Below are 14,925 nucleotides of genomic sequence, written 5' to 3'. Positions count from 1 at the left end.
AGCATATGGGGCTGGCGCCCTACCCTTTTGAGCCACAGGCGCCGCCCAGAATTATCATTTTCTAATATATGCCTATGACTGCTAAATTATGAGTGGGCTATGATTCTCTGAAGAATACAACTTAAAAAAAAACCCTGACAGAGCACCCAAAAGTCATGACATAGTGCTGGGTTCCATCCATGATCATTGCCTTATTCTTACTGTAGTTTTAAATATGTGAAAAAGATACATAATTCACTAATGGATCTTGGTAGGGAGCTACAATATATAGACACAAGTCTCCCAAATATTTTAGCCTTGTAATGGCAATATACAAGTGTCACTTGTAACATGCTGGGCAACATGCTGGATGGCCCTGAGGAGGATTTCCATCCATCCACAAACAAGATTTTATTAGACTTGTTCGTTTTTTGAATAAAGAAACTTCTTGTTCATTTTCAAAAATGCGTGAGACATTCATTTGAAGGCCAGTGAATTCTGTTTTGTAGCCCAGACCAGATGAGCACGAAGGAAAGAAGTTTGAAAGTCATGAAAACTGGAGTTTACTCAGGAAATACCGCGAGCATCTTAACGAAAGTGCCACGCACGCCCCTTCTGAAATTTAACAAATGAAATGAACCTTCCCCCATCTGTGGCAAATGCAGACTTTGCTGCCTTAAGGGCTTGGCATTTTCAGATAAAAAAGAATCAATGTCATTATACAGTGTCTCTCTAGAGCATCGTAATTATTCTGCATGCATACAATATTTATTTAAAACTTAAAATTAAACTTCAAGAGGTGGTCATTTGAAAGCTGCCACTCAGTGAACAGATCCCGTATTCATGAAAAAGAGAATATTTCTTCTAAAAGTTGAGAAATAGATCAAAACGGTCTTTCCAGTAACTGACACTTTAGTCATATAGATGCTTTTTATGTGTCAGATTTATTAATAAAGAAGGTCCATGGGAACGAGAGAAAGAAATCTTGAGGATGTGACTGTCAGTTTTTGATATGTCAGGTATAATTTTGTAGCTGTGATTTTCGGATTGCAGTACACACGCAGCATTGTACTGATGTTTGTGTACCTCTTTGTACTCATCATTTGTGATGACTGGAAAAGAAGATAAGGCGGAGATGTTTTGATACAGGATTGAAACTTGAAACTACAGTCCTTCAATTTGAACAGTATTCCTGTTTCATCTTTCTTTTCATGTTACCTTTTTAACTTTTGCCACTGATGTAAAAGGGAAAAAAAAAAAAAAGAAAATTTGAAAAGATGCCAGGTGTTGGTTCTTATCTGGGTGAAGGATCACAGAAGTAGAGGATAAAATATAGTTTGTAGCTTGTTACAGCAGCAGACTTATGAAGATCAAACACTTGTCAACAACAACTGTTTGTCCTCCTGTGGCTATCACAGAATTAGTAAGGCAGTGACATCTCTTCATAGCTGGTGCGTTTTGCTAAGATTGTAGTGTATAATGCTCCAATTAGTGTAACAGGGTGTATTCTGCTGTGATGACTGCAGTCCTCCTTAATTGCTTTTGGCTGCTTCCTGAAATAAAAGGGTAGTGTCTTGTTACAAATACCCTGGTCACTGGGAAATTCAGAATTTTATGATTCCTCTTAAGTCATCCAAAAAAGTAACACAAAAAACAAGGATTTCCAAAAATTCAGGTAAGGCAGTTTAATTTTATGGTGCCTTAACTGAGAATACATCGAAACCAAAAAGCAAAAGAATTGGGCCGAGCTGTTTTTCACTTGACTTTTCTTGCCAAACAGACAATTTTATATCCACCTATTGATTTGCATGAATAGACCAGCTGCTGGTGTGTTACATTTTGCACTGTGCCATGCAATTCTTCCTGAAAATTTTCTCCTTTCACCAAAGAGATCAAGAATGAGTGACTGTTTATTTTCCATAATCTTACTATTTTTTTTTTCTTTTTGACTCCTGCAGATTAGTCCTTCCTGCACATCAAACAGTCGTGGTCCATATTCAATTCTGATTATTTCTATCAATCTTTTTCTTTTTTGAGACAGAGCCTCAAGCTGTCCCCCTGGGTAGAGTGCTGTGGCATCACAGCTCACAGCAACCTCCAACTCCTGGGCTCAAGCGAGTCTCCTGCCTCTGCCTCCCAAGTAGCTGGGACTACAGGCACCTGCCACAACGCATGGCCGTTTTTTGGTTGCAGCCGTCATTGTTGTTTGGCAGGCCTGGGCTGGATTCGAACCTGCCACCTTAGGTGTATGTGGCTGGCGCATTAGCCACTTGAGCCACAGGCGCCAAGCCTCTATGAATCTTCTATTTGTGACTTCTTAGAGACAATAGTGCCTTTCCAAGTTTACACTGATGCATTTCTTGCAACTCCTTCCAGGTCAGCCTTTCTTACCCTGAGTAGCTAGATGAGGTCCCAAAAAGCCTGAGAGGCTGGATGAGAATTTAGAGCGACCACATGGGCAAAAACAAAAGGGAATCCAGAAAGAAGAACATTTTAGAAAGAAAGACATAAAGGGTAAAGATGTAAAGTCATTAAAATGAAGACATCAAGTTTTAGGTGAGAAATACACTTATTTAATACCGTCAGGGATTTTATGTGATTTTAATTTTAATTTTTTTTATTAAATCATAGCAGTGTACATTAACACTATCATGAGGTACAGTGTACTGTTTATGTATACAACTTGAAGTACTTTCATCCAACTGGTTAACACAGCCTTCATGATTTTAATTTTTAAATGAGGCTTGTATTTCTATACATGCCAAACAAAACCAGCTGAGGAAACCAAGTTAAACATAATAAAATTTTGTGCATATAAACTAATAAAATGACATCATATTTATAAAGTAATCTTTACAAATTGTGACTTAATCTATGTACGTATTGTAACTTCAGATAAGTCTAAATTTGTCCAGACCATTCTAATTAATGGACAATTCCTGGAAATAAAGATAAAATAAAGGCCGCAACTGAGCCTAACCAGTTACTTTGCTGGATTTAAAAAGAATTGAAATCAGGGGTTCCTTGGGTGTTCGTTCATAACGATAGTGAAGTGAAATTACAAATTTAAGAAAACACAAGTAATGGAAATGTCTTGGTATTTGGGAAAGACTATGTGAGGGATCTTTAAATGTAAGATTTTATGTGTCTTTCACTGGAGTTCTTTATTTTTTCCAGAAAAGAATCCTCTGTAGCTCCTGGGGGTAAAAAAGAGGAGAGAGTGAGTGTGAGATTGGCTACAGCCACCTTGGGTGTCTGTAGGATAGAGCGGAGGTGGTTTACCAGCCCCCACACGCACATTCTCCAGCCCCTGTCATCCCTACCTAACCTGGACTCAGTAATATTTCTGGTCTTTCCCCCACCACACCTCCAAAATAAAGCTCTGGTCTATGAAGGGAAGCTCTTCAGGGCAGAAGTAGCCTGAGCTCTTCGGGGCAAACCTCCATATTTCTTTGACCAATACTAGGCTTCAAGAGCTTGGCTGGGCACTTTAACAGGTAAAAGCTTGCAGTTATCTCAAAAGTCATGTTTCTTTTCTACATAAGATAATTTGAGCTGTGTTTTGAGTTAAACTTTATAGAAAGCTAGCTGACCAGGTGCATTAAGCTGAGTACTTTTCCTTCATCCACTAATTTTGTTAAAGAAAAGAGGGCTTTCTTTTTTCTGAGTGACATTCCTCCTGTAAGATCCCATGGTGCTTAGTGCTCTTGTTTCTATTGTCTTGTGGAGGCAGGAGGGGTTTTTTTTTTTTTTTCCTCTCCAGGGGCCTCTCAATAGACTTTCCAAATTGTAATTATCCCGGCAAATCTTTGTGTTCTGGTGAATAAGACCTATGTGTTTTATTTTATGCCATTTTCTGGAGCTACCTTGTGTAGCCTAAGTTTTCAAAAGTAATCACTAGTCTTTTTTTTTTTTTTAACCTTGGGGGTGTATTTCTTTAGACCTTGTAATCTACATAGTGTAAAACCATTTAAAGTTATGTTAATTTTTTTAAAATACTTTTTCTAATACTCATGTAGAGAAACTACAGTGAAAATGACTATTATATATCAGCTGAGGACCAGAGCTGTTAAAAAGTTGAGAAGTAGGAAAGTTTAAGCAAAGAAACGTGAATTATTTAGCCAAGAGAAAAATCTAATAGCATCCACAGATCAGAGACATTGTAGAAAAATAATAATCCATTGTTTTATGTATCTAGAGAAGAGAGAAAAGGAATGAAGTATAAAGTGAACTTCAAGAATTGTGAAATGTATGAGATGCCCCCACCATAACTTTTACTAATGCTTTGGGGAGCTTTAAAAATGAATAACCAAGGTGATGGATCTGCTAAAAGCCCTGACTTCACCACTCTGTGATCCATACACATAACAAATTGCACTTGTACCCCATAAATTTATACAAATAAGAAAGGAACAAGCATATAAGTTAAGGATATTTAGGTAAAAACATATAAATGGTAATAATTTGTACAACTAAATTGTCCTAAGAATCCTGACAAAAATATAAAAACTTTCATTTAGAGATATCAAATTTAGAACCAATTTAATGGGTTCAGTAAAAATGCTTCATAATATTCATCCCAACTTTTAATAATACCCCCCCCAAAAAAAACCCTAGGAAAACAAAAACAAGGAGAGTGTGTGTGTGTGTGTGTGTGTGCTTGTGTATATCCACTGTGCGAGGGATCCCCTCCAGAAGATGAAAATAGGTAACCCAGGTTCAGAGACTCCCATCTCCAAGTGTCTGTTGTCTTTCTAAAATTTCTTTTTAACCTCGTAACTTCTGGTAGAGTATACCAGGCATGCTATTACTGTAGTGTTGGATCTAGGCCCCACCAAGCCAGAGGGCTCAAAATATGTCAGAATGATTGTATGGAGGATGGCGTGGGTTTCTTACTGTACTACACGTATTTATGTCTCTACCATTTTTCTTTTTCTTTTCTTTTTTTTTTTTTTGAGACAGAGTTTCACTTTGTCGCCCTTGGTAGAAGGCCGTGGCGTCACAGCTCACAGCAACCTCCAGCTCTTGGGCTTGGGTGATTCTCTTGCCTCAGCCTCCCGAGCAGCTGGGATGAAGTGTATTTCATATAAAGTGAATTAACGGGGGAGAGAAAAAGTACTTAAAATTACAAAAAAATTAAAATTGCACACGAATCAGGTAACCTTATAGATGCTGAATTGGAGAGTCAAAAATAAATCTCCCTCTTTTTCTTCTTGTTCTGTACACACTATACACTAATTTCCAGTCTGTATTGCAGTGAGGAGGGGCCATGTGACAAAGCTTTATACAAGGAAAGACAAGTAGAAACTCCTGCAAAATGCTTCCTCTTCTTCATGCTTGGAGAACTGAGCGAGGAAAGAGGTACCTGGGTCACTGAACCACACCAAATAACAAAACCCTTCAGGCTAAGAACATTAGAGTAGAAAATGGAAAATGTCTCACTAGTGCCTCGCTAGTTTCTGTGACAGCCTTGGACCCCTTCCCTTACATATCTGTTATGTGATGATACCCCTTCCTGTTTGACCAGGATAGCAGGAGCTCCGAGTATACTATTATGTGCAACTGAGCACAGAGCTCTGCAACAAGAGGTTAAACAATAAAATGATTCAAGGTGAAGTAATTTCAAGAAGACCTTGAATAATCCGTGTTATGTAGTTATGTCATTGTTTTTTTGTTTCTTAGACTAGAACACCTGAAACTAGATAATTTATAAAGGAAAAGGATTTTTTTTTCATACTTAGGGAGGCTGAGAAGTTCAAGTTTGAGGGGCCACATCTGGTTAGGGCCCTCTTTCCTGTGGGGACTTTTTGCAGAGTACCAAGAGGGATGCAGGTACTCAGTACATAGCAAGGGGGCTGATCCAGCTAACTCGGGTCTCTGTTTCTTTATTTAATACCACTCCCATAAGAACCTATTAATCCATAAATCCAGGAATGGATTAATCATTCATAATCACTGCTTAAGCCCCCTCCCCATACTGCCACCTTAGGGGTTAAATTTCAACAAGTATTTTGGAAGAGATAAATATTCTAACCATAGCAAATTATATAAATATAGGAAGTAACATTTTAAGGCAATTATCTCATACCTTCATAAATTTTCCAAGCATGAATATGGTATATAGGCCTTCTCAATGTGTTCAGTCGTGATACTTTCCACTTTCTCCAATTTTTTAACACTTTTATTGAGATATAATTTAACTGCTACATAATTTTACCCATTGAAAGAATATGTTTGGGTTTTAATACGTTCCCAACCACAGGTATAATTAAATTTTCGAACTGTATATTACCCCCAAAGAAACCTAATTAACATCCATGTTTGCTAAATACTCTGAAGAAACAATTATCATGAAATACTTGCATTTTGTGGCAAAGAATTTTATTATTATGGAGCTATATACAAAATGAGCATTATCTTTCAATGGTGGCAACCTGAATTTGGCAAGATTAAGTGTGATTAAGCCAATATCTGAATTTATACTCTTGATATCCTCATATCTATCATACAGTTGCACCAAAGTTAATCTGTCTACAACAGATTAGAGAGCTGTTACGTGAAAGGTGAGCCTGTGATAGGTAAGCATTTGCCTATTTGGATATATTTAAGTTGGTGTTGCACATGGAGTCAAAGCATGTTCAAGGAGAAATTCAGGTAAGAGGAGAGATGACTGTTTAATTTTTCCTGCTATAAAGTTTTCCCCAAACAGAGTTGCAAAGTAAGAAAAACTTCTTTTGGGGTTTCCTCTTTTAAACCTTGTTAAGACACTGCAATTATAATGAACACATCTAAAAACTCAGCCGTTGAGACATCACAGTCTAGAGAGAGACAGTCCACGGAGGCCTCTGCTTCAAGAAGTCTTCCAGGACAGGTGCCTCCGATCATGGTGTTCTGCCATCACCTAGGGGACATGCTCAAAGCTTGCTGTCACGCACACAATTGTGTCCTCTCTCCACCCTCAAATTCATATATTGACGCCCTCACCCCCAGTGTGTTTGGAGACAGGTCCCAAAGGAGGTAACAAAGGTTAAATGAGGTCTAAAGAGTGATGAGGCCGTAATCCTACAGAACTGGTGGTCTTATAGGAAGAGAAAGAGAGGCCAGAGATTTCCCCCTTCTGTATATGCACAGAGAAGAGGCCATATGAGGACACAGCGAAAAAGTGGCCATTCACAACACCAGAAGACAGGCCACAGGAGGGGAAAAAAACCTGATGGCACCTTGATTTAAGATTTTTAGCTTCTAGAAATATGAGAAAATACATTTCTGTTGTTTAAGCTGCCAAGTCTGTGATATTTTGTTGCGGCAGCCCCAGCAGATAACTAGCATTGGAGAACTAGTATCATGCCCTAGTTATGCACACAAGGAGAAAAGAGATGTGGTGAGGATAAGCAGCTTCCTTTTCTAGATATAATTTGCTCATTACAAATATTATTCCCGCTTACCTTGCACTGCCGTAAATTAGATGCATAGCCATACTTAGCTATAAAGAAGGTAGGAAGATGTCTCACAAGTTGACGTTTTCCCTGCTAAAATGTGTGTGTGGGCGCACATGCGTGCGTGTAAGAAAAGAAATGAGTGCCTGCAGGGGTGAGTCAGTACTGGAGACTTAATACTCTCTAGCTCAAGCCTCTTCTTCCCAGTTTCAGCATCTCCTTCCAAGGGCCTTTTGGTTTTTCAAAAGCGTCCCAACAAATGACTATAAATTTTGCCTGTTGACAGTATCCTGTACTCTAAATTTTGACATTTGATTCAGCTCCTTAATTTTTTTTTTCAATCTCATTTCTTTTCCCATATATTCTAAAAGAATATTGATCTTACTGATTTATACTAGAATATTAATGGATGATATATCAATGGCTAATGGATAATAGTGTCCCCAAATAACTTCTTTTAAATAGAAACTTAAAGGAATTATTACTGAACCTTATCCTAAATTGGTAAAATTTTAAATATTAAAATTTCAAATCCTTATGTCATTAAATAAGGAAATAATTCTGACCAGTCCTTATTTCTCTTACACTGAGATAATGGACATAAGTACTTGTGTTTAGGATCTACTCCTTAAAGATAAAGCAAGGAATAATATTATTTTGGATTCTTACTACTTTTGAACAAATTGTCCCTTTCCCCCTTTCCGTTTATTCACTTTTTAAAAATTTTTATTACTTTTAATTTGTTGATTCAGTTTCATTCAGTGTACAAAGAATTAGTTTATAGTGTTCGCATGTGTCAGGTAAAGTCCCTCTTATAGCTAGGTGTGCCATACACCGTTAATACCCCATCCCTACTCCTTTCTGCCCCTGTCCTTCCACTCCACCTTGAATTTATCTGGGTTTTTCTCTTATGTCTTCCTATTTATTTTTTGGAAGTTTTTTCCTCAGAGTCATGTATCTATCTCTGCAGTCAGAAAGACTTCATACTATCCATAGATGGTCCAGGGATAGTAAAAAACCGTATGACATAAGGAGATCTAAGGGAACACAGTCATACTAATACCAGCCTGGGATATCTTTTTTAAGTCAAGGAAAGTTTGTTGCCTGTGTGCTACATTAAGATGCTGGGGGTACATGGAGCCATGAACAAGATGGCCCTGGACTCCTTTCGCATGGTGCTTGGAGATTAGTGAGCCTGTAACAAGGGGGCAGTTTGTGTCTCTATTTGCACGCAGAAAAAAATAACTCCTATTTCTATCAGGTTCAGCTATTGAGAGGAGAAAAGGGGACGAGAACTCAAAGCATTAAAATAAATACATATACTTTCTTAATCCATCCCCATTTTCCTTTCTTCAAAAGCTGCTTCCTACATACTGTCAGTGCCTGTGACACTATGAAACCACATTTGAACTCATTTGCGACATTGTGCTGGTCCCTGGTTCGACACCCTCAGACTCTACTGGCTCCCTGCTGGTCTGCCCACACTTCCTGATTCTTTTGTAGTTACTGTACTCATAGTCGACAAGTGAAAACACCTAGCATGGAGCAGATGTGAACGAGGAGGGGATTTTTCAAACCGATAATCTTTAATTAAAAACATAACACTCTCTAGGTTCACGTCTCAGGGCCACATAACACATAAAGTATTTTTATAATGAAATTCAGCTGGTACTTTCTTCCTCTAATGGGTCTTCTTGGATAGAAGCCAAATGGATTAAAGTTGTACCAAATTTGATCATGTACCAGGAGGTATTATCATCAAGCTTTAATATATACAATTCAGATTATGCATTTCTACAAGGAGAGCCAAAATTAATTTAATTTTATGAGGGTCAAGGGACAACCGTAGGGAGTGTATAGGAAACCCTGGAATGGGGTTTGGCCTCCCTGTCATCAAGTATGTCAGCATTGATGCTGCAGGATCATCCTGGTCCAGTGGGATGAGCAGCAGGAGGTGAGTCCGTGGTGAGAGAGCTGGTGGGGCAGAGAGCCGGGCTGAATGTGGTCTTCTGATATCTACTCTGACAACAGCCTAGTGCGGTCACCAGCAAGCTTTCTGTCAAGGGCCATTTATTGCTACTTGGCTATTGTAGGCTTTGTGGATTAGAAGTTTCCTATTATCATTCTTCAACTTTGCTATCGTAGCAAGAAAACAGTCATAGACAAAATGTAAATGAATGAATGTGAGAGAAGGAGACTTGAACTTTATGTAATTTTAGAGTGTCATAAAATATTTTTATTCCCTTTTTTAACCATTTATAAACATAAAAACTATTTTTATCATGGGGGGTAGGTAAACAGGTGGCAGGCTAGATTGCCACTCTGGCCTAGATGTGCCTTTCATTCAACAAGGATTTACTGAGTGATTCCTATATTCCAAACACTGTTCTCATTGCTGAGTTCTGACAGTGAACTAAGGAAAAAGTCCCGGGCAGCACCTGTGGCTCAGCCCCATATGCCAGAGGTGGCATATGCCAGCCCCATATGCCAGAGGTGGCAGGTTCAAACACAGTACCATCCAAAAACTGCAAAAAAAAAAAAAAAAAAAAAAGGAAAAAAAGAAAAAAGTCCCTGCCCACACAGCACTTCCATTCAATAGTCGTCTGCTGTCATTGCTTCCCACCCAGAAAAGACATACTATGGTGATGACTCTGTATACCACCCTGTTACAGAATTTCATGTTCACATACCAGCTGAGCCATAAGTAAATGAAGTTAGGATTTTGTGATTTCAATAGCAAGTGTTCTCTTTGTACACTCCAGTATTCTTCTTCTTCTCAGATCATATTAAATTTCTTTATTGATTCCTCATCTCTAGCACCGTGGTTGGCACAGAAGAGGCATTTGCCATAATCAAATAATAGCTAACAGTTGGTTTGATACTTAATAAACAACATTTACTGTTTTATAACATTAATTGTCTAATGATGGAATCGAAGATGTTCTTCCTGCTATGTAACATACTAAAGAAAAATGCTAACAAATCTGAGATGGTTGACATTGTGAAAGGCATCCACATTTCAGAAATGCTAGAATATGAAAAAAGAAAGGTCAGGCTTAGACTCTATAAAATACGGTAAATGTTTCCTGAATAAGTTGTGTTTATAGACCCATTCATTCTGCAAATGTGTAATACTAATTTGTAATGAGGCACGGGGAAAGTCAAAACCACAAATAAAGTCTCTGGGATAATGTCACGTGGGAGTGAGCCTGGTGTCTTCCGGTGACTCTGCTGCAATTCCGTGCTGGAGATGTTCCCTCCGCGAAGGCCTCTCTGGCTTTCCGGAAGGCTCCAGAGCTGCCTCTCGCACAGCCCTGCCTCCTCCTTGCCGGTCTAGGGGTGAGTGATGCAGAAACATTTTAATTAATGGTGAACTTCTCAAAGTTGAAGTGCAAACAATTACAGCTCAATTTTACTTTTGGCCTCATTTTCTTCATTTCCATTCTCTCCTCCCTCCCCATTAGATGACTCGGTGGGTGTCACAGTCTGTAAGCTGGCTAATGGCTCTGCTTGTGAAGGAGAGGGCATTGTTTCTCTCTCCTGCAATTAATAGCAGCAGAATGACAAAGAACTCTCTTGCCAAACACCTCTAGAAAAGTCCTTCCAAAAGGTGGACAGTCACCCTCCTCTATCTGAAAAAATGATTTTTTTCCCCGAAGAGGAACACGTCTTTCCTGTAGCAACTGTTAGCATGTAAGACTCAAAGAAAGTTCATAGCACACATCACAAGTACTCTGATATGTAAGTGAAGTGATCTGTAGCACTGTTAATTAGACCTAAATTCTTGATTTACTATTTATAAAACAAAATTGATTATTACTTCATCAACAACATTTAAAGCATCATTAAGAGAGGTCTGCTCCAGCAGCCTCAGGTTAAATTTTTTAACAAGCACTTTAGTTGCTAATCTGTGTTATTGCCAACATATGTAAACTTCCTAATGCTAATTGCATTCAGCTGTGAATCAAACAATGTCTAATTCTCTTCAGGATTAATTATGCACATGTGCTGCCTGCATTCCTAAACATGGTTCTCATAAATAATAAGAGATATATCTAAGCAGATGGGATTTTTCCAACTAAATGATCTGTTTATCATGAATAAAACAAATGACACATACTAGACTTCAAATGCAGAGTCACAGCAACTTCACATATTTTTAGCATTAATAATTCCCCAACAATTGTTTGTGTGAATATAATTTTGAACAATTCAGCAGCAAACCATGTTCAGTCATATGCCATATTTATCGTTCATAACTTTTTTTTTTAATTTGAACTTAGAACCGGGAAGAGACTGGTTTATTTCGCGCACTGACTGGGTAAGGATAATTGCACAACAGAAAGATTCAAACCTTACAGTCCCGAGGGAGCTCTGTGTAAACGCCCTTGGTAATCAAGTTGGTAAAATGTTATATAGTCTTCTTACTCTACAGAACACAAAATGTTGATGGACGCCTTTTCTAGATGTCCATCAGGACTAGAATCTTTGGATTATCAATAGTTTAATTCAAAAACAGTTGAACTTGGGGTGGCACTGTGGCTCAAAGGAGTAGGGCACTGGCCCTATATGCTGGAGGTGGCAGGTTCAAAGCCAGCCCTGGCCAAACACTAAAAAAAAAAAAAACCAAAAAAACCCCAGTTGAACTCAATTATTTATTACTGCAACAAGATAATTTGGAAAGAAAGTGGACTTGGGGCAAAAAAAGAACATAGGAAAATACATAGATTTAAGTTAATAATATATCCTATTTTGTGGTGTCCTGGGGATTTGTTTATTTGTATAATGTATCCACAGCAAATATACAGCATGTATGAACCAAACTGGGATTCATTGGTGTGCTCGGACATTCCAGAAAAAATTAGAGCAACTTTTTTTAAAAAAGAGAGAGATCCAGGTGGCACCTATGGCTCAGTGGGTAGGGCACTGGCCCCATATACTGAGGGTATATGGCCCCAGTATATGGGGCACTGGCCCCATATACTGAGGGTGGCAGGTTCAAACCTGGCCCTAGCAAAATGGTAACAAAAAAATAGCTGGGGGTTGTGGCGGGCACCTGTAGTCCCAGCTATTCAGGAGGCTGAGGCAAGAGAATCACCTAAGCCCAAGAGCTGTAACTCTACCGAAGGTGATAAAGTGAGACTCTATCTCTCCAAAAAAAAAAAAAAAGAGAGAGAGAGAGAGAGAGATCCATAACATCTTTTTCAAGAAGAGTTGAAAGGAGAGAGATATTTGGGATGACAAATGTCGCCCCTCCTCTACTAGGTCAAAGGAGTGATCCCTTCCATAACATAATACCAGAACAAGATAAAGATCTAGGATGCACTGACCATTGATTACATCCTAGCCATGGGAATCACTGGCTACCTGTGACCACTGAATACTTGAGAAATGGCTATCCTGAATTAAGACAGATTTAAAAAAATGAATACAAAAGAAGTAAACATTCCCCCCAAACTTTTGTATATTGAAAGGTAATATTTTACATATACTTGGTTAAATAAAATCTATTATTAAAATTAATTTCACCTGTTTCTTTCGCTGCACACTGTGGCGGCTAGTGATCATAAATTACATACACAGCTAATACTGATATTTCTATTAGAAGAAGTTGGTCCAGCAGCTTTGAATTATCCAGTAGATCCCGAGTGTGGAATAGACAGACGTATTTTTAACATTCCTTAGTTGTATCTGACGCATGTCAGACTGAGTACCAGTGCTCTAGAAGCCAAGGAGGGGCAGTGTATGGACATGGCTTTACAGCTGGAGGTTTGGGTTATGAAGATAACATGAGAAAACATGTCTGAGATCGGAGAGCTCAGGTGACTTGCCCAAAGCCAGGCAAAAGAGTACACAGACAGTACCACACAGTAAGTGACAGAGCCAGACTTGGTTTCTGTGATCCGGGTCTGTGTTATTTCCTCTATGTAATACTGCCTTCTAGAAAAATGAATGGAGAAGGGGGAAGCACTATAGAAGCAGACCCAGCAGCACAAACCGGCACTGGAATCAGAGAAAGAGCTTCCCAGAGCAAGGTAAAACTGAAGCACCATCTACGGGACAGGCTTGATGCTATGGCTCCTTTCACATCTATTCTCTTCAGTCAACTCTCACTGAGCTCATGCCAAAACGCTCACTTGTGCTAAGCCACAGACAAAGTTGCTGAGACAACTCAATTTCACAATTTTCATTTCTTTGACTATTTTTCATTTTTCCTTCCAACATGCAACACTAACCCCATTACAATCTCCCCTTCTCTCCTTTTTATTTATCCCATAGTGACCAAAATGTTTTTGTTTTGCCCATGACCCTTTTTTATTGGATTTTGCTATGTGATGAATTGCTTAACACACGCCACTAAAGAAAATGTAAGTGTATATAAACTTCGAATACAAAAAGACATGAATTTACATTACTTACCAGCAGTGTAAGTTTATAGATTATTTAACCTCATCGTGAGGTTTATTTTCTTCACTCTATAATGGAGAAAACACCACCTCCTTTGCCGGTGGGAGTAAGCATTTATCTGTCACAGGTCCTAGGCCTCGTCTACGCAGGTGCTGAGCTCATGATAGTTTTTTTCTATTTTTTCTTCTTCTATCCCCGTATCATTTACCTTTTAGCCCTGACGTGTAGAGCCTTAAAGATAAAAGGAGCTCATTGGGAGATAGGATGAGCAAACTTTTTGGTTTTACCAGTAAAACAAAATAACCTTGCCATTGCTTCTGCAGGACCACTCAGCAATGTCACTTATGTCATGTGTAAATAAAATAAAACGTTGGGTCAGATATTAATTTCACCTGGGAAACCCGAGCACTTTGGCTGTTTGACTTAGTGGCAGTGGCTATTTCAAACACTCATAATCACGCATTTTTGCTTAAACAATCAGCCCATGGCCCTACCTTATGGTTCTAGGAAAAGCTCCCAGACTTCTGAAGGAACACTGTCGAATATTGCTTGTTAGGAGGTGATAGTGTGGATGTGATTAATGGCAGAAATAGAATTAGAAGAAAGTGTCCTTTGGCACAAACCTTTTCATCGCGAACATTTACATAAAGACCTTCTCGTGTCTTCAATTTACACCCGTCCCAGTGCATTGGGACGGCTACTTATCCCCTCCACCCTCGGCTCTGGGCAATCCTCCTGCCCTCACTCAACATTTGACTCACCTAGAAGAACTGGAAATAGATTATTCAGATTCCGCAAGTATCTAAAAAGTTTTTTCTTTTGAATTCAATCAAATTTTAAGCTGAGATTTCTACTAGATAGTCACAAGCAATCAAAGCTGAAACGCAAAACAAAAATGAAATCAATAAATTTTCAAATTTAATGCTGACACTTGTAGCACAATTGTCGTTAATGTTAAACAATTGAGGCATTAACGATATTGACACATAAAAAAGAAAATTATATTTAATAGCTACATTTCCAAAGTTAAGGACATAGATGTTTCAGGCAGTTTCCCACCAAATTTTAAAACTAAGATGGTTATTGAACTTTATCTTTCATC

General features: G+C 38.6%; 1 pseudogene; it reads right to left on the bottom strand.

Annotated features, from left to right (window-relative positions):
- The window catches only part of LOC100961948, a 41,767-nt pseudogene extending 27,255 nt beyond the window's left edge, over nucleotides 1-14,512 (bottom strand).
- Nucleotides 14,513-14,925: the final 413 nt, after the last annotated feature.

This window comes from Otolemur garnettii, unplaced genomic scaffold, assembly GCF_000181295.1.
Source record: "Otolemur garnettii isolate 467f Iridium unplaced genomic scaffold, OtoGar3 scaffold00037, whole genome shotgun sequence".
In the NCBI taxonomy this organism is placed as follows: domain Eukaryota; kingdom Metazoa; phylum Chordata; class Mammalia; order Primates; family Galagidae; genus Otolemur; species Otolemur garnettii.
This window is presented reverse-complemented; position numbering and strand designations above follow the sequence as displayed.